The sequence below is a fragment of the Scyliorhinus torazame genome, chromosome 5 (assembly GCF_047496885.1).
Source record: "Scyliorhinus torazame isolate Kashiwa2021f chromosome 5, sScyTor2.1, whole genome shotgun sequence".
NCBI lineage: Eukaryota > Metazoa > Chordata > Chondrichthyes > Carcharhiniformes > Scyliorhinidae > Scyliorhinus > Scyliorhinus torazame.
The window spans coordinates 110,413,877-110,429,222 of record NC_092711.1 but is presented as its reverse complement, the minus strand read 5'-3'; the positions used below and the strand labels follow the sequence as shown (position 1 = coordinate 110,429,222).

The 15,346-nt window shown below is 49.1% G+C and overlaps 1 pseudogene; it reads right to left on the bottom strand.

Annotated features, from left to right (window-relative positions):
- Positions 1-10,950: 10,950 nt before the first annotated feature.
- LOC140421365 (uncharacterized) lies at positions 10,951-12,077 on the bottom strand (annotated as a pseudogene).
- Positions 12,078-15,346: the final 3,269 nt, after the last annotated feature.

Genomic DNA, 15,346 nt, shown 5'->3' with positions numbered 1-15,346 from the left:
GATCCGTTCCAAGAACAAAAGACCCTACTTCCTTTCCCACGATGGCGGCCAGCTGCTGGGTAAATCCAGACCCGGATTACCTTCTTCTTATTGGTCGTGACCCGCCGTCAATCACTCCCCAGCCATTGTTAGCTGGAGCATGCGCAGTGCAGGTTGAAGCTGGACTCAGGCGGGTGAGTGGAGGCCCCAATCCCCCAATAAGACCCATTGATTTTATTGTCAGTCTGCAGACAGGAGCTGGAGAACTGAACCCAGACAGAGGAGAGGGAGGGAGAAAACTGGGAGTGGAGGAAATAAATGGTGCAGATGGTGAGATGGGTTTGGATTTCAGCCCAGGGAGGAGGGAGAGTGTGTGGGACGGGGATTTACAGCTTTGGGGGAACAAGAGAGGAAAAAATGTTCCAGAGGAATTAGAATTGTCTGTTCAGAATTTCTATCCTGGACTGACAGTGATGGCTTTTGTAAACTCCTTTTACAGGATATTAGAAGCGGAAGATTGGCTGACAGAAAACTCAAACCAAACATCAAGATCTGACAGAGTCACTCAATTCTTTAGAACCTGAATATCACAGTCTTTGAATGTGGAAGGAGTAATGTTTGTCTGTTCAGTTTGTTGGAAAAGATTTCAAACATCAGTGTGATTGGAAAAGCACAGAGACCCACACAGACAGTGAGTGTTCCAGTGAATTGACTGGAAAGAGTTTTAACCAAATACATAGACAGAAAAACCATCACACCATTCACAGTGGGGAGAAACCGTCCATGTGTTCTTGTGTGGACGAGAGTTCAACTTGGCATTCAACCTGGAGAGACACAAGGACACCGGCACCATGGAGAAACCGTGGAAATGTGGGGACTGTTGGAAGGGATTCAGCTACCCTTCTGAACTGGAAATGCATCGACGCAGTCACACTGGGGAGAGGCCATTCACCTGCTCCACCTGTGGGAAGGGATTCACTCAGACATCCAGCCTGCTGACACACCAGTATGTTCACACTGATCAGACACCTTTCAAATGTTCTGACTGTGAGAAGAAATTTAAAAGTAAAAAGTATCTGTTGAGACACCAACTCATTCACAGTGAGGAGAAGCCATTCACCTGCTCCTTGTGTGGAAAGGGATTCACTGCTACATCTAACCTGCAGAAACATCAGCGAGTTCACACCGACAAAAGACCTTTTAAATGTCCAGACTGTAGGAAGTGCTTTAAAACTTCCGGGGAAGTGACCTGTCATCAACGTGTTCACACTGACGAGAGACCATTCAGATGCTCTCACTGCAGGACTGGCTTCAGGCGATCATCTGAACTTGCTGTACATCAGCGAATTCACACTGGGGAGAGACCGTTTACCTGCTCTGTGTGTGGGAAGGGATTCATTCAGTCTTATCACCTACTGAAACACCAACAAATTCACTCTGATATAAAACCTTTTAAATGTTTTGACTGTGAGCAGAGCTTTCGAAGCAGCAATGGCCTAGTGATGCATCAGCGAATTCACACTGGGGAGAGACCATTCACCTGCTCTGTGTGTGGGAAGGGATTCACTCAGTCATACAACCTGCTGAAACACCAACAAATTCACTCTGATATAAAACCTTTTAAATGTTTTGCATGTGAGCAGAGCTTTCGAAGCAGCAATGAGCTGATGATACACCACAAATTCACACTGGAGAGAGATCGTTCACCTGCCCCGAGTGCGGGAATGGATTCACTGACTTACAACTTATGCTGAGACACCAGCGACTTCATGAGTGTCTCCAGGGATTGGATTCCGCTGTTTTCGCTGCTGTCAATCAGATCCAGAACTGAATGTGTGGGTTAACCCTGAGATTTGTAAGAAACATGCCCCAGTCACTCTCTTCCATGGTTCAGAGCTCCGAGATACAGACAAAAGGCTCCTTTACAACTGTGTTTAGAGTCAACAAGATTAATTCCCGTACCAGCCTCCCCGAAGAGGCGCCAGAATGTGGCGACTAGGGGCTTTTCACAGTAACTTCATTGAAGCCTACTTGTGTCAATAAGCGATTTTCATTTAATGTTGTGATGAATGCTGGAACCTGCAAGATTTTAGTCCAGGAGTCAAGAGTTTACCCAAAAAGGGGATCCAAGCCATTGGTAATTTTAAGGCAATTTATGAAAAAGCGACAGTTTAGATTTGGTACACCAGCTAAATTGGCAGGAAATACATGTGACCCACAACATGTGAGAATGGTTTACTGGTCCCGGATCAGGGAGATGCTGATCTCCGGGGCTGGAGGTGACAGTCTCCTCGGAATGGTTTACTGGTCCCGGATCAGACACTCGGACAGATGGAGCTGATCTCTGTGGCTGGAGGTGACAGTCTCCTCGGAATTGTTTACTGATCCCGGATCAGACACTCGGACAGATGGAGCCGATCTCCGGGGCTGGAGGTGTCGGTCTCCTCGGAATGGTTTACTGATCCCGGATCAGACACTCGGACAGATGGAGCTGGAGGTGACAGTCTCCTCGGAATGGTTTACTGGTCCTGGATCAGACACTCGGACAGATGGAGCCGATCTCCGGGGCTGGAGGTGACAGTCTCCTTGGAATTGTTTACTGATCCCGGATCAGACACTCGGACAGATGGAGCTGATCTCCGGGGCTGGAGGTGACAGTCTCCTCGGAATGGTTTACTGATCCCGGATCAGACACTCGGACAGATGGAGCTGATCTCCGGGGCTGGAGGTGACAGTCTCCTCGGAATGGTTTACTTATCCCGGATCAGACACTCGGACAGATGGAGCTGATCTCCAGCCAGAGGTGACAGTCTCCTCATAATGGTTTACTGATCCCGGATCAGACACTCGGACAGATGGAGCTGGAGGTGACAGTCTCCTCGGAATGCTTTACTGATCCCGGATCAGACACTCGGACAGAGGGAGCCGATCTCCGGGGCTGGAGGTGACAGTCTCCTCGGAATAGTTTACTGATCCCGGATCAGACACTCGGACAGATGGAGCAGATCTCCGGGGCTGGAGGTGACGTTCTCCTCGGAATAGTTTACTGATCCCGGATCAGACACTCGGACAGATGGAGCTGACCTCCGGGTCTGGAGGTGACAATCTCCTCGGAATGGTTTACTGATCCCGGATCAGACACTCGGACAGATGGAGCTGATCTCCGGGTCTGGAGGTGACAATCTCCTCGGAATGGTTTACTGATCCCGGATCAGACACTCGGACAGATGGAGCTGATCTCCGGGGCTGGAGGTGACAGTCTCCTCGGAATAGTTTACTGATCCCGGGTCAGACACTCGGACAGATGGAGCTGGTCTCCGGGGCTGGAGCTGACAGTCTCCTCGGAATAGTTTACTGATCCCGGGTCAGACACTGGGACAGATGGAGCTGATCTCCGGGGCTGGAGGTGACAATCTCCTCGGAATGGTTTACTGATTCCGGATCAGACACTGGGACAGATGGAGCTGGAGGTGACAGTCTCCTCGGAATAGTTTACTGATCCCGGGTCAGACACTGGGACAGATGGAGCTGGTCTCCGGGGCAGGAGGTGACAGTCTCCTCGGAATGGTTTACTGATCCCGGATCAGACACTCGGACAGATGGAGCTGGTCTCCGGGGCTGGAGGTGACAGTCTCCTCGGAATAGTTTACTGATCCCGGGTCAGACACTGGGACAGATGGAGCTGATCTCCGGGGCTGGAGGTGACAGTCTCCTCGGAATGGTTTACTGATCCCGGATCAGACACTCGGACAGATGGAGCTGATCTCCGAGGCTGGAGGTGACAGTCTCCTCGGAATAGTTTACTGATCCCGGGTCAGACACTCGGACAGATGGAGCTGGTCTCCGGGGCTGGAGGTGACAGTCTCCTCGGAATAGTTTACTGATCCCGGGTCAGACACTGGGACAGATGGAGCTGGTCTCCGGGGCTGGAGGTGACAGTCTCCTCGGAATGGTTTATTGATCCCGGGTCAGACACTGGGACAGATGGAGCTGATCTCCGAGGCTGGAGGTGACAATCTCCTCGGAATGGTTTACTGATCCCGGATCAGACACTGGGACAGATGGAGCTGATCTCCGGGGCTGGAGGTGACAGTCTCCTCGGAATGGTTTACTGATCCCGGATCAGACACTCGGACAGATGGAGCTGGAGGTGACAGTCTCCTCGGAATGGTTTACTGGTCCTGGATCAGACACTCGGACAGATGGAGCCGATCTCCGGGGCTGGAGGTGACAGTCTCCTTGGAATTGTTTACTGATCCCGGATCAGACACTCGGACAGATGGAGCTGATCTCCGGGGCTGGAGGTGACAGTCTCCTCGGAATGGTTTACTTATCCCGGATCAGACACTCGGACAGATGGAGCTGATCTCCAGCCAGAGGTGACAGTCTCCTCATAATGGTTTACTGATCCCGGATCAGACACTCGGACAGATGGAGCTGGAGGTGACAGTCTCCTCGGAATGCTTTACTGATCCCGGATCAGACACTCGGACAGAGGGAGCCGATCTCCGGGGCTGGAGGTGACAGTCTCCTCGGAATAGTTTACTGATCCCGGATCAGACACTCGGACAGATGGAGCTGATCTCCGGGGCTGGAGGTGACGTTCTCCTCGGAATAGTTTACTGATCCCGGATCAGACACTCGGACAGATGGAGCTGACCTCCGGGTCTGGAGGTGACAATCTCCTCGGAATGGTTTACTGATCCCGGATCAGACACTCGGACAGATGGAGCTGATCTCCGGGTCTGGAGGTGACAATCTCCTCGGAATGGTTTACTGATCCCGGATCAGACACTCGGACAGATGGAGCTGATCTCCGGGGCTGGAGGTGACAGTCTCCTCGGAATAGTTTACTGATCCCGGGTCAGACACTCGGACAGATGGAGCTGGTCTCCGGGGCTGGAGCTGACAGTCTCCTCGGAATAGTTTACTGATCCCGGGTCAGACACTGGGACAGATGGAGCTGATCTCCGGGGCTGGAGGTGACAATCTCCTCGGAATGGTTTACTGATCCCGGATCAGACACTGGGACAGATGGAGCTGGAGGTGACAGTCTCCTCGGAATGGTTTACTGATCCCGGATCAGACACTCGGACAGATGGAGCTGATCTCCGGGGCTGGAGGTGACGTTCTCCTCGGAATAGTTTACTGATCCCGTGTCAGACACTGGGACAGATGGAGCTGATCTCCGAGGCTGGAGGTGACAGTCTCCTCAGAATGGTTTACTGATCCCGGATCAGACACTGGGACAGATGGAGCTGATCTCCGGGGCTGGAGGTGTCGGTCTCCTCGGAATGGTTTACTGATCCCGGATCTGACACTGGGACAGATGGAGCTGATCTCCGGGGCTGGAGGTGACAGTCTCCTCGGAATGGTTTACTGATCCCGGATCAGACACTCGGACTGATGGAGCTGATCTCCGGGGCTGGAGTCTCTTGTGTTCTCCTTCCTCTGGATCCAGTCAGTGTGTTTGGTGTTAGTCTGAATCCAGCACCGATCACTTTGAAAATCTTTCCTGTCCAAAGTGATTTTCCTGTTGAACCGTTTTAACCTTTACTCAGACAGTTGGTTTATATTCGGGTCGTCAGATCCAACCTTCTCCAGTTTAGAAATCTGGTTTCAGGGTTTGTGACAGAGAGAACAGGCCTGTGCTGTGTGTGTCACCCAGCAAGCTGCTGTGGAAGCTTTGTTACTGAGAGCCAGAGAGAGCTCATTCTAGTCACAGTCAATGAATTTCTGACATTTTATCATAGAATTTACAGTGCAGAAGGAGGCCATTTGGCCCATCGAGTCTACACCGGCTCTTGGAAAGAGAAACCTACCCAAGGTCAACACCTCCACCCTATCCCCATAACCCAGTAACCCCACCCAACACTAAGGGCAATTTTGGACACGAAGGGCAATTTATCATGGCCAATCCACCTAACCTGCACATCTTTGGACTGTGGAGGAAACCGGAGCAGCCGGAGGAAACCCACGCAGACACGGGGAGGATGTGCAGACTCCGCACAGACAGTGACCCAAGCCGGAATCGAACCTGGGACCCTGGAGCTGTGAAGCAATTGTGCTATCCACAATGCTACCGTGCTGCCCCCTTATCGTATTAGAAATAAGCAGAAAATCTAAATTCTAAAGTTGGTCTCAGCGGCCGTGACAATTATCATCGATTGTTGGGAAAACCCATCTGGTTCACTCATGCCCTTTAGGGAGGGAAATCTGCCGCCTTACCTGGTCTGGCCTACATGTGACTCCAGACCCACAGCAATGTGGTTGACTCTAGTGCCGAGCAGGCCACTCAGTTGAAGGGCAATTAGGGATGGGTAACAAATCCCGGCCTTTGCAGTGACGTCCACATCCCATAAAACAATCAAAGAAAAAATCCTCACCCCCTTCAGCTCCTCGACTTGCTTCACTCCACCATTGGCAGAGGCGCCTTCACCTACCGAGGTCCTGAGGGCTGGAAACCCCTCACTAAACATTTATGAACATTATTAGATGGTGAATGTTTTTACAAAATGTGCTGTCCAATCAGAGATTGGTGTAAAGCTGTCTGAAGGTGAAGTTTCCAGCTGCGAATCTTCCATCTGAAGTTTCCGAGTGTTTTTGTGACATTCCTGAGTTTTCCAATATGAGGCAGCGACAACAACAACTGGCATTTACCCATCAACAGCTTAAAATGTCGGAGACCCTTCACAGAGGGTCAGAAGCTGGGTGGAAAAGGTAAGGAGACCGGTCTAGTGAGGGGCTTCCAGCCCTTAGGACCTCGGTAGGTGAAGGCGCCTCTGCCAATGGTGGAGTGAAGCAAGTCGAGGAGCTGAAGGGGGTGAGGATTTTTTCTTTGATTGTTTTATGGGATGTGGACGTCACTGCAAAGGCCGGGATTTGTTACCCATCCCTAATTGCCCTTCAACTGAGTGGCCTGCTCGGCACTAGAGTCAATCACATTGCTGTGGGTCTGGAGTCACATGGAGGCCAGACCAGGTAAGGATGGCAGATTTCCCTCCCTAAAGGGCATGAGTGAACCAGATGGGTTTTTCCAACAATCGATGATAGTTGTCACGGCCGCTGAGACTAACTTTAGAGTTCCAGGTTTATTCATTGGATTTGGGATTTGAATCCATGTCTCCAGAGCATTAGCCTGGGCCTCTGGATCACTAATCCAGTGACATTACCACGATGCCACCTTCTCCCCTAATTGGAGGAGTGAGGGAGCGTGGAGGGTTGTAGGGCTGGAGGAGGTTCCAGAGACTGTGTCATGGAGAGAGTGGCTGCCTCCATGGAGCTTCAAGCACGGCTCTGAAATGGGTCGGTGTAGGTCATGACCTCGGCCGTGCAGGAGATGTCTGCTGCCTTGAACAGGATGACAGATACTGTCAACACGTCACTGATCTCCAGCAAAGGGCTCCCACCTTAGACCCATTGTCCCCAAACCCACAGGCAGTATCCAACACGCTGCCCCGTCTCCAGCTGAATCTGCCTGGCACAGGTACAGATGGGTCAGTCTGTCCCAGGACCCTCCGGAGCTCTGAAAGCCAGTGGGTGGAGACCCTCCAATGATGTGCAGGTTAGGTGGATTGGCCATTCTAAATTGCCCTTAAGTGTCCAAAAAGGTTAGGTTGGGTTATGGGGTTAATGGGGATAGGGTGCAGGTGTGGGGATTGAGTAGGGTGCTCTTTCCAAGGGCCGGTGCAGACTCGATGGGCTGAATGGCCTCCTTCTGCACTGTAAATTCTATGATTCTGTGACAAGCCTCTGGGCAGTGCGAGCAGGGATGTGAGCAGCCTGTCTCTACCTCTGCTGAAACCACACAGGGCAGCACGGTAGCATGGTGGTTAGCACAATTGCTTCACAGCTCCAGTGTCCTAGGTTCAATTCCTGGCTTGGATCACTGTCTGTGCAGAGTCTGCACGTTCTCCCCGTGTGTGCGTGGGTTTCCTCCGAGTACTCCGGTTTCCTCCCACAGTCCAAAGATGTACAGGTTAGGTGGACTGGCCATGCTAAATTGCCCTTATTGTTGGGTGGGGTTACTGGGTTATGGGGACAGGGTGGAGGTGTGGGCTTGGGTAGGGTGCTCTTTCCAAGAGCTGGTGCAGACTCGATGGGCCAAATGGCCTCCTTCTGCACTGTAAATTCTATGATCCGCCAAGTAGAAGCAACAGGAAGGGTCTGGGCTCCAAATTGTAATTCACCAAGTGTCTGAAATGGGGGTTTGACAAGATATGACATTTCTTTATTTAATAATGATGCACAAACTGTATTGACTGGAACCACTTCCAGCTCTTGTCCGTTCTTACATCCCGGGGCCAGCTCAGCCTTTCACTGAGTTCATGCTGAATGTGAATCCAGGCTGGGGGCCATTGGGTGGATGTGCAATGGGAGGATGAGTGGGTGAAGGAATGTTCAGTGAACAGGGAGGGGGAGGGGGGTTGGTGCTGCTGGTGGGAAGTGTTCATTCTGAAGGAGTCCCCCCTGAAACAGAGACCATTCATTTCTCACTTTGAAATGATTGAGCTGCTGTCTGTCCCCATTTCTACTCAGTTTTTCAATATTTAAATCTCGACTGAAACATATTCTTGAAGTGACCCTGAGATCCAGAGAATTTTAAATCTGTTAAAGTCAATCCCCATCGAGTGCATAGGAGGACTCAACTGGTCCGAACTTTTTATGTTTTCAATAAACCAAGATCTTACAAGATGTTTATCGGGGAATTGTATTTCTCTGAGACCAGGGATGGTCAAACTCTGTCCCAAAGTTTAGATTTGGGTCTTGAGCCTGGGCTATGGGGCCCACGTACATGGAGCATCATTCCGGATGTCCTTCATCCCTGATTTTACTCACATTCCAACTGGGGGCTGTTAGCTGCCTGGACCCTAATCACTGGAATTTCATCCCTAAACCTCCCCACTTTTCCACTTAATTTTCCACCTTTAAAACTCTCTTTATAACTGAAGTCTTTGACCAACTCTTTGGTCATCTGACCCAATATGTCCTCGTGTTCCTGTGAAACTGCTTGAGACATTTTATTATGTTAACAACTAATTATAAATAGAGCTGTTGTAGCTCAGTGAGATCTTATCACTTACTGAGTGAGTCTGTATAAATGTAACTCAGATACACACAGCTTGTGTCATAGTTCAGTGAGATCTGATCACTTGAGTGAGTGAATCTGCATTAATATAACTCAGGTACACACAGTTTGTGTCATAGTTCAGTGAGATCTGATCACTGACTGAGTGAGTCTGTATAAATGTAACTCAGATACATGCAGCTTGTTAAAACATTCCTGGGAGGAGGAAGTTCTGAGCTGCCCGCTGGATTTCTGTTCTCCACAATTGGGAAAAGGTGATTCTTTCCCAATATTAGAAATTACTAATAAAGTTGTTAAAGATGATTAGTTGTTGTGAGCTGGGATATTTGTTAGAATGAAGGAGTGGGATTGAGCCACAGTCTGAGTCACCAGTTTAAGGACAGGAGGAGAGAGAATCTGGAGAGGGGAAAATAATCAGGAGGAGACTGGAGACTGAATCTGGAACAATGAGCAGAGAGGTGGAGGTGTGTGTGGGACTGAGATTCATAGATTTGGGAGAATGCACCATAGAAACTAGAATGGTCCTGAATTTCTATCCTGCATTTACACCGAAAACCTCTAAACTCCTTTTACTGGGAGTTAGAGGGAGAGGATTTGCAGACAAAAAATTCAAAGTAACAATCTTGAGATCTTTCAGAATGACTTATTCCATGTATCTGATTATGAAAGGGGAAATGATTGATCTCTCTGTGGGGAAAGTTTTGAAATAATTTTGACTGAGAAAGCCTGGGACACAGACACAAGGGCCAGCAGTGCATCTCGGATTCAAACATGAGGTGTGCAAACAGGTCTGGTTTAGTGTCAGACGTTACCAGGGAGAGGAATGGAGCTGGGAGCTCGGGAATGAAAACAATGACTTTGGTTTTCCCAATATTTAATTGGAGGGAATGTCTGCCCATCCACCACTGGATATCAGACAAACAGGCTGAGAATTTAACAATTGTGGAGAGAGGTGGTGGAGGTGGAGCTGGGAGCTGTCAGTGTAACTGTGACAACTGACAATGTGTCCAGATGGTGTTATTGTGGGAACATGTGGACGAGAAAGAAGAGGAGACAAGACTGGATCCCTTGGTAACAGCAGAGGTAACTGTGCGAGTGGGAAGGGAAGACATTACAAGTGATTCTCCAACTCTGATGGAGAAGAATGGAACCAGGAGAGAGCAGCCCCACCCAGCTGGATGACAGTGGAGAGGTGACGGAGCAGAATGGTGTGGTCGACCTTGTCAAAGGCTGAGGACAGAGGGGAGGTTTGTCTTTGTCACAGTCACAGAGGATGTCATTTGTAACTTTGATAAGAGTTGTTTCAGCACGGTGACAAAGCAGAAACCTGAATGGAGGGATTAAAACGTGGCGTTCTGGGAAAAATAGACCGGGATTTGGGAGAGGAGAGGGGTGCTGGCGATGGGGCAGTAATTTGTAAGGATGGTGGAGTAAAGGGTTTGCTTTTTGACAAGGGTAGAATGACAGCAGTAGGGGAGGGACAGTACCTGATAGAGAATAGATTCAACAAAGTCAGTGAACATGGGGAAGTTGGGTGATCAGTTTTGTGGGAATAGGGTCGATGGAGCAGGAGCTGGGTCTCATGGACAAGATGAGCTCTGAGAGGGCATGAGGGGAGATGGGAGAGAAACTAGAGAAAGATGTGGGTTCAGGGCTCGGGAAAGGATGACATTTAGAGACAGTTTGGTCCGGTGGGCTCGTGGAAGGGAGGGAAGCAGCAGAGGCAGCTGATCGGATTTACTCAATCTCAGTCACAAAGAAGCTCCACAAGCTCCTCACACGTCTTGTTGGAGGTGAGGATGGAAGAGACAGGGGAGAGCGAGAGAACTTCAAAAGGAACTAACTTGTGTCAGAGATATTAAAAAGTTCCAACACTCTGCGTATTTCATACAAATCTAATTTATTTGACTTTTAGCCAGAATATGAATCCCTGTAACTGGGCATCATTACTGGTTCATTACCATCAGCAGAACCAGACCCTAATGAACACGGTTCAGTCCTGGGTGTGATTAACGGAAAATTCCAATCACTGTAGTTATTTATGAACTCGCTGATGTCTCAGCAGGCTGGATGAGGTTGTGAAAGCGTTCCCACACTGGGAGCAGGTGAACGGCCTCTCCCCAGTGTGAACTCGCTGGTGGGTCAGCAGGTTGGATGACTGAGTGAATCCCTCCCCACACTCGGAGCAGGTGAAAGGTCTTGTGCCTGTGTGAATTCGGCGGTGGTCAGTGAGTTGTGATGATTGTCTGAACCCAGTCCCGCAGTGAGAGCATCTGAATGGCTTCTCGTCAGTGTGAACACGTTGATGGTACATCAGTTCCCAGGAACTTTTAAAGCCCTTCCCACAGTCTGAACATTTAAAAGGTCTCTTGTCTGTGTGAACTCGGTGATGTCTCAGCAGGGTGGATGAGGTAGTGAATCCCTTCCCACACGTGGAGCAGGTAAAGGGCTTCTCTCCAGTGTGAATTCTCTTGTGCGTCAGCAGGTCAGATGACTGAGTGAATCCCCTTCCTCACATGGAGCAGATAGGCGGCCTCTCCCCACTGTGAATCCTCTGGTGTACAGTGAGTTGGGATGATCGCCTGAAGCCAGTCCCGCAGTGAGAGCACCTGAACGGTCTCTCGTCAGTGTGAACACGTTGATGCAGCATCATTCCTGGGAACTTTTATAGCATTTCCCAGTCTGAGCATTGAAATGGTCTCTCCTCTGTGTGAACCCTCTGGTGTCTCAGCAGGTTGGCTGAAATAGTCAAACTCTTCCCACACTTGGAGCAGGAGAACGGTTTCTCCCCAGTGTGACTGCGTCGATGTGTTTCCAGGTCTGATGGGGAAATTAATCCCCTTCCACAGTCCCCACATTTCCACGGTTTCTCTCCAGTGTGACTCCGCTTGTGTCTCAACAGGCCTGATGTTTGTCTGAAGCCTCGTCCACACACAGAACACGTGTACGGTTTCTCCCCACTGTGAATGGTGCTGTTTCCTTCCATGTTCAAAGTATGATGACATTCACGTTACGGTAAATGGAGCAACTGGTGCTGATCCTGATGTGATGAAGTTTCCCAACTGCAAATCCTCTTCCAATGACCTGTGAACCGGATTTAAAATGAAAAATAGGGAGTGAGACAGAACCCACAAAAACACAAAGGCAGGTGGTGAAATTGAGCTGAATGAATCGGGTCATTTGTGGGGCCGGCACCAGGAAAATGTGACCATGAAAACTGCTGGATTGTTGTGAATACACAACTGGATCATTAATGTCCTTCAGGGAAGGGAACCTGCCAATTGGTCTGAATCTACACCAAACTCTGACACTCTGCGAGAAGGAAGGAGAAAGGGAGTAGTAGAGGCTGAATGATTGAAACAAGTATTTAATATATCTTCAACATGAGCAGAACTTTGACAGAATCTCCCAAACCATTCTCCACCACCTCGTAGGAGCAGGGTAGCAGGAATCTGTGAACACCATGATTTCCAAGTTCCCCTCCAACTCGCACACCATCCTGACTTATCTGACATACAGTACTGGATGGACAAAGCCAGTGTCTTCATGCCCAGTTATAAACTCCACTCCCTCACCGCCGACCCCATCACTCTCCCTGGGAACTGTCTGACGCTGAATCAGACTGTTCACAATCTCTGGCATATTTCACCCCAAGCTGTGTTCCTGTCCACACATCACTGTCACTGCCTATTTCCACTCAGTAACATTGTCCAGTTGTGTCCCTGTCTTAGTTCATGTGCTGCTGAAACTCATCCATTCCTTTGTTTCCTCTAAACTGGACTATTCTAATGTGGGTCTTGTTGATCTCCCAGATTCAACTTCACAGGAACTGGAGGTCATCCAAAGCTCAGCTGCTCCTGCCCTCACTCACACCAGGTCTTGTTCACCATCACCTCTGTGCTCTCTCACCTACATCGTGGTAATTGCCAGTCCGACAGTCGTCTGGGCTCATTTAATTCTGACCCTCCCCCGGCTCCAGTTCCTCTCCTGTGGTCACAATCGCCTCCCTGAGCTGCCTGATCTCCTTCAGTCCGTCTCCACCAGCTGCACTGAGCATGCTCAGAATACAGCACAGCCCTGCGTCCTCGCCCTGGGTTCCATTAGTCGCCAATAGGGGACTTTCTGACCGATTGGGAATTCTGGGTAATCTCACTGCCATCGAGATCAATCAGTGAACAGGCAAACGTTTTCTCCAGTTGGTAAAAGGGAAGATCCATGGATGAGGGGGATAGTGGACAGGAAGCAGAATCAGAGGTTCAGGCATTGTACCGAATACTCACAGCATAAACACATTAATCTGATAGATCACTTCCACACGAGAAGACAGCAGTGGGAAGCCTCCTGACATTCTGGTCCCTTCCCAGTCAGTAATTACTGGAGCTGGGATACAGAAAAGAGTCGGAATAAATTCAGGGATTTATTTGTTCAGTTTTACAAATGGGTCTGGAGTCACATTCGAAGTTTGTGCAGACTGTGAGTACCTGGCTTTATTAACCCTCCCTTTCCAGAACTTGGGGGAAGGTGTCTGGTATTCAGGACAAATATTACAGGAACTATTTTAAAGCTTGTGTCATCATTGACGCTTTATAATTACGGGTCATGACTAAAGGATTCATGGGAACTATTTCTTATAACGGGAGGTAGTTAATAAATCAGGGGTCTGAGCTGCATAAATAGAGGTGTTGAGCACTAAAACAAGAAATTATAAAGTCCTGGTTAGATCACAACATTACATCCAGTTCTGGTCACCAGTCCTCAGGAAGGATATGAGGATCCTTACAGAGTGCTGAGGAGATTCAGGATGGTTCCAGGAGGGAAGTTAGCAGCAAGGTTAGGTTGGAGAAACTGGGCTTGTTCTACACAGAGCAAATGAAATTGAGAGGAGATTGATGGAGGTGTACAAAATTAATACAGGCATAGATCAGGTCGATAAAGAAAAGCTGTTCACATGAGAGAACCTGAGATGCAGCGAGGAATATGAAGACCTTTTTTTACACTGAGTGATAACCTGGATCTCACAGCCCTGGAGGGTGGTGGAAGTGGAAATGATTCATCACTTCACAAGAAGAAGGATGATATACTGTGCGACTTTTATCAAGGATTTGGCTGCATTAATTGCACGCTGGATGATTGCTTCATATTTTAATTGTCTGCCCCCCTCCCACTCTGACCTCTCTGCCCTTGGCCTCCTGAACTGTTCCAATGAAGCTCAAAGGGAGCTTGGGGAACAGCAACTCATCTTTCCATTCGACACTTTACAACCTTCAGAACTCAGCAGTGAGTTCAGCAGTTTCTGCAGCAACAGAGGCTTCAGCATCTGGAACTCTCTCCCTGAAAAGGTGCCAGAACCGGATTCTATGTTTAGAATGTGTCTGCTCGTGCGAGATTCCCCAACCAGTGGAAATGGTTCCTCTATATCTACCTTGTCAATTCCAATTAACAACCTGAAAACTTTGATCAATTCCTTTTTAATCTTCTAAATTCCAAGGATTACAACCCTCATAATTAGGTGGCAAAGGGGTTAGGGAGGGGAAAGATATAATTAATGGCAGAGTGCTAAAGATTGGTGCAGGGACACAGGGGACTGGGGTTTCTAAGTGCTTTTCTCTCTGAAGTGACAGGATATATTCAGAGAGTAGTTAGCGAAGCAGTTATGTAGAAAGATCATTTAGATCTGAAAATTAACTCTGATTCTCTCTCCTCCACATTGCTGGAGGATGTGCTGATGAAAGGGGGACTGAAGAAGGGGGTAGTGTCAGCGGTCTACGGAGCTATTTTGGAAGAGGAGAAGGCACCACTGGAAGGGATCAAAGCAAAGTAGGAGGAAGAGTTGGGAGAGGATATGGAGGAGAGGTTCTGGTGTGAGGTGCTCCGGAGAGTGAATGCCTCCACCTTGTGCACGAGGTTGGAGCTGATACAGCTAAAATGAAAATGAAATAAAATGAATTTAGCATTTTCTCCCAAATTTACACCCATCAACAATAATCAGTTTCCAACCCTGGCTGGTCCAACACCCCAAATATGGCCTCCTCCCCCAAATATGGCGACCTGGGGTAGGAGGCCATATTTGGGGTGTTGGACCGGCCAGGGTTGGAAACGGGTGCGGAGGCACATGTTTTAGCCTTCACCTCGTTGATCGCCCGAAGACAGATCCTGATGGGTTGGAGAGCAGCCTCTCTACCCTGGCGCGGCGGGGGGATCTGTTGTAATTCTTGACACTTGAGAAGGTTAAGTTTGAACTGAGGGGAAGGACATAGAGGTTCGACAATTCATGGACAT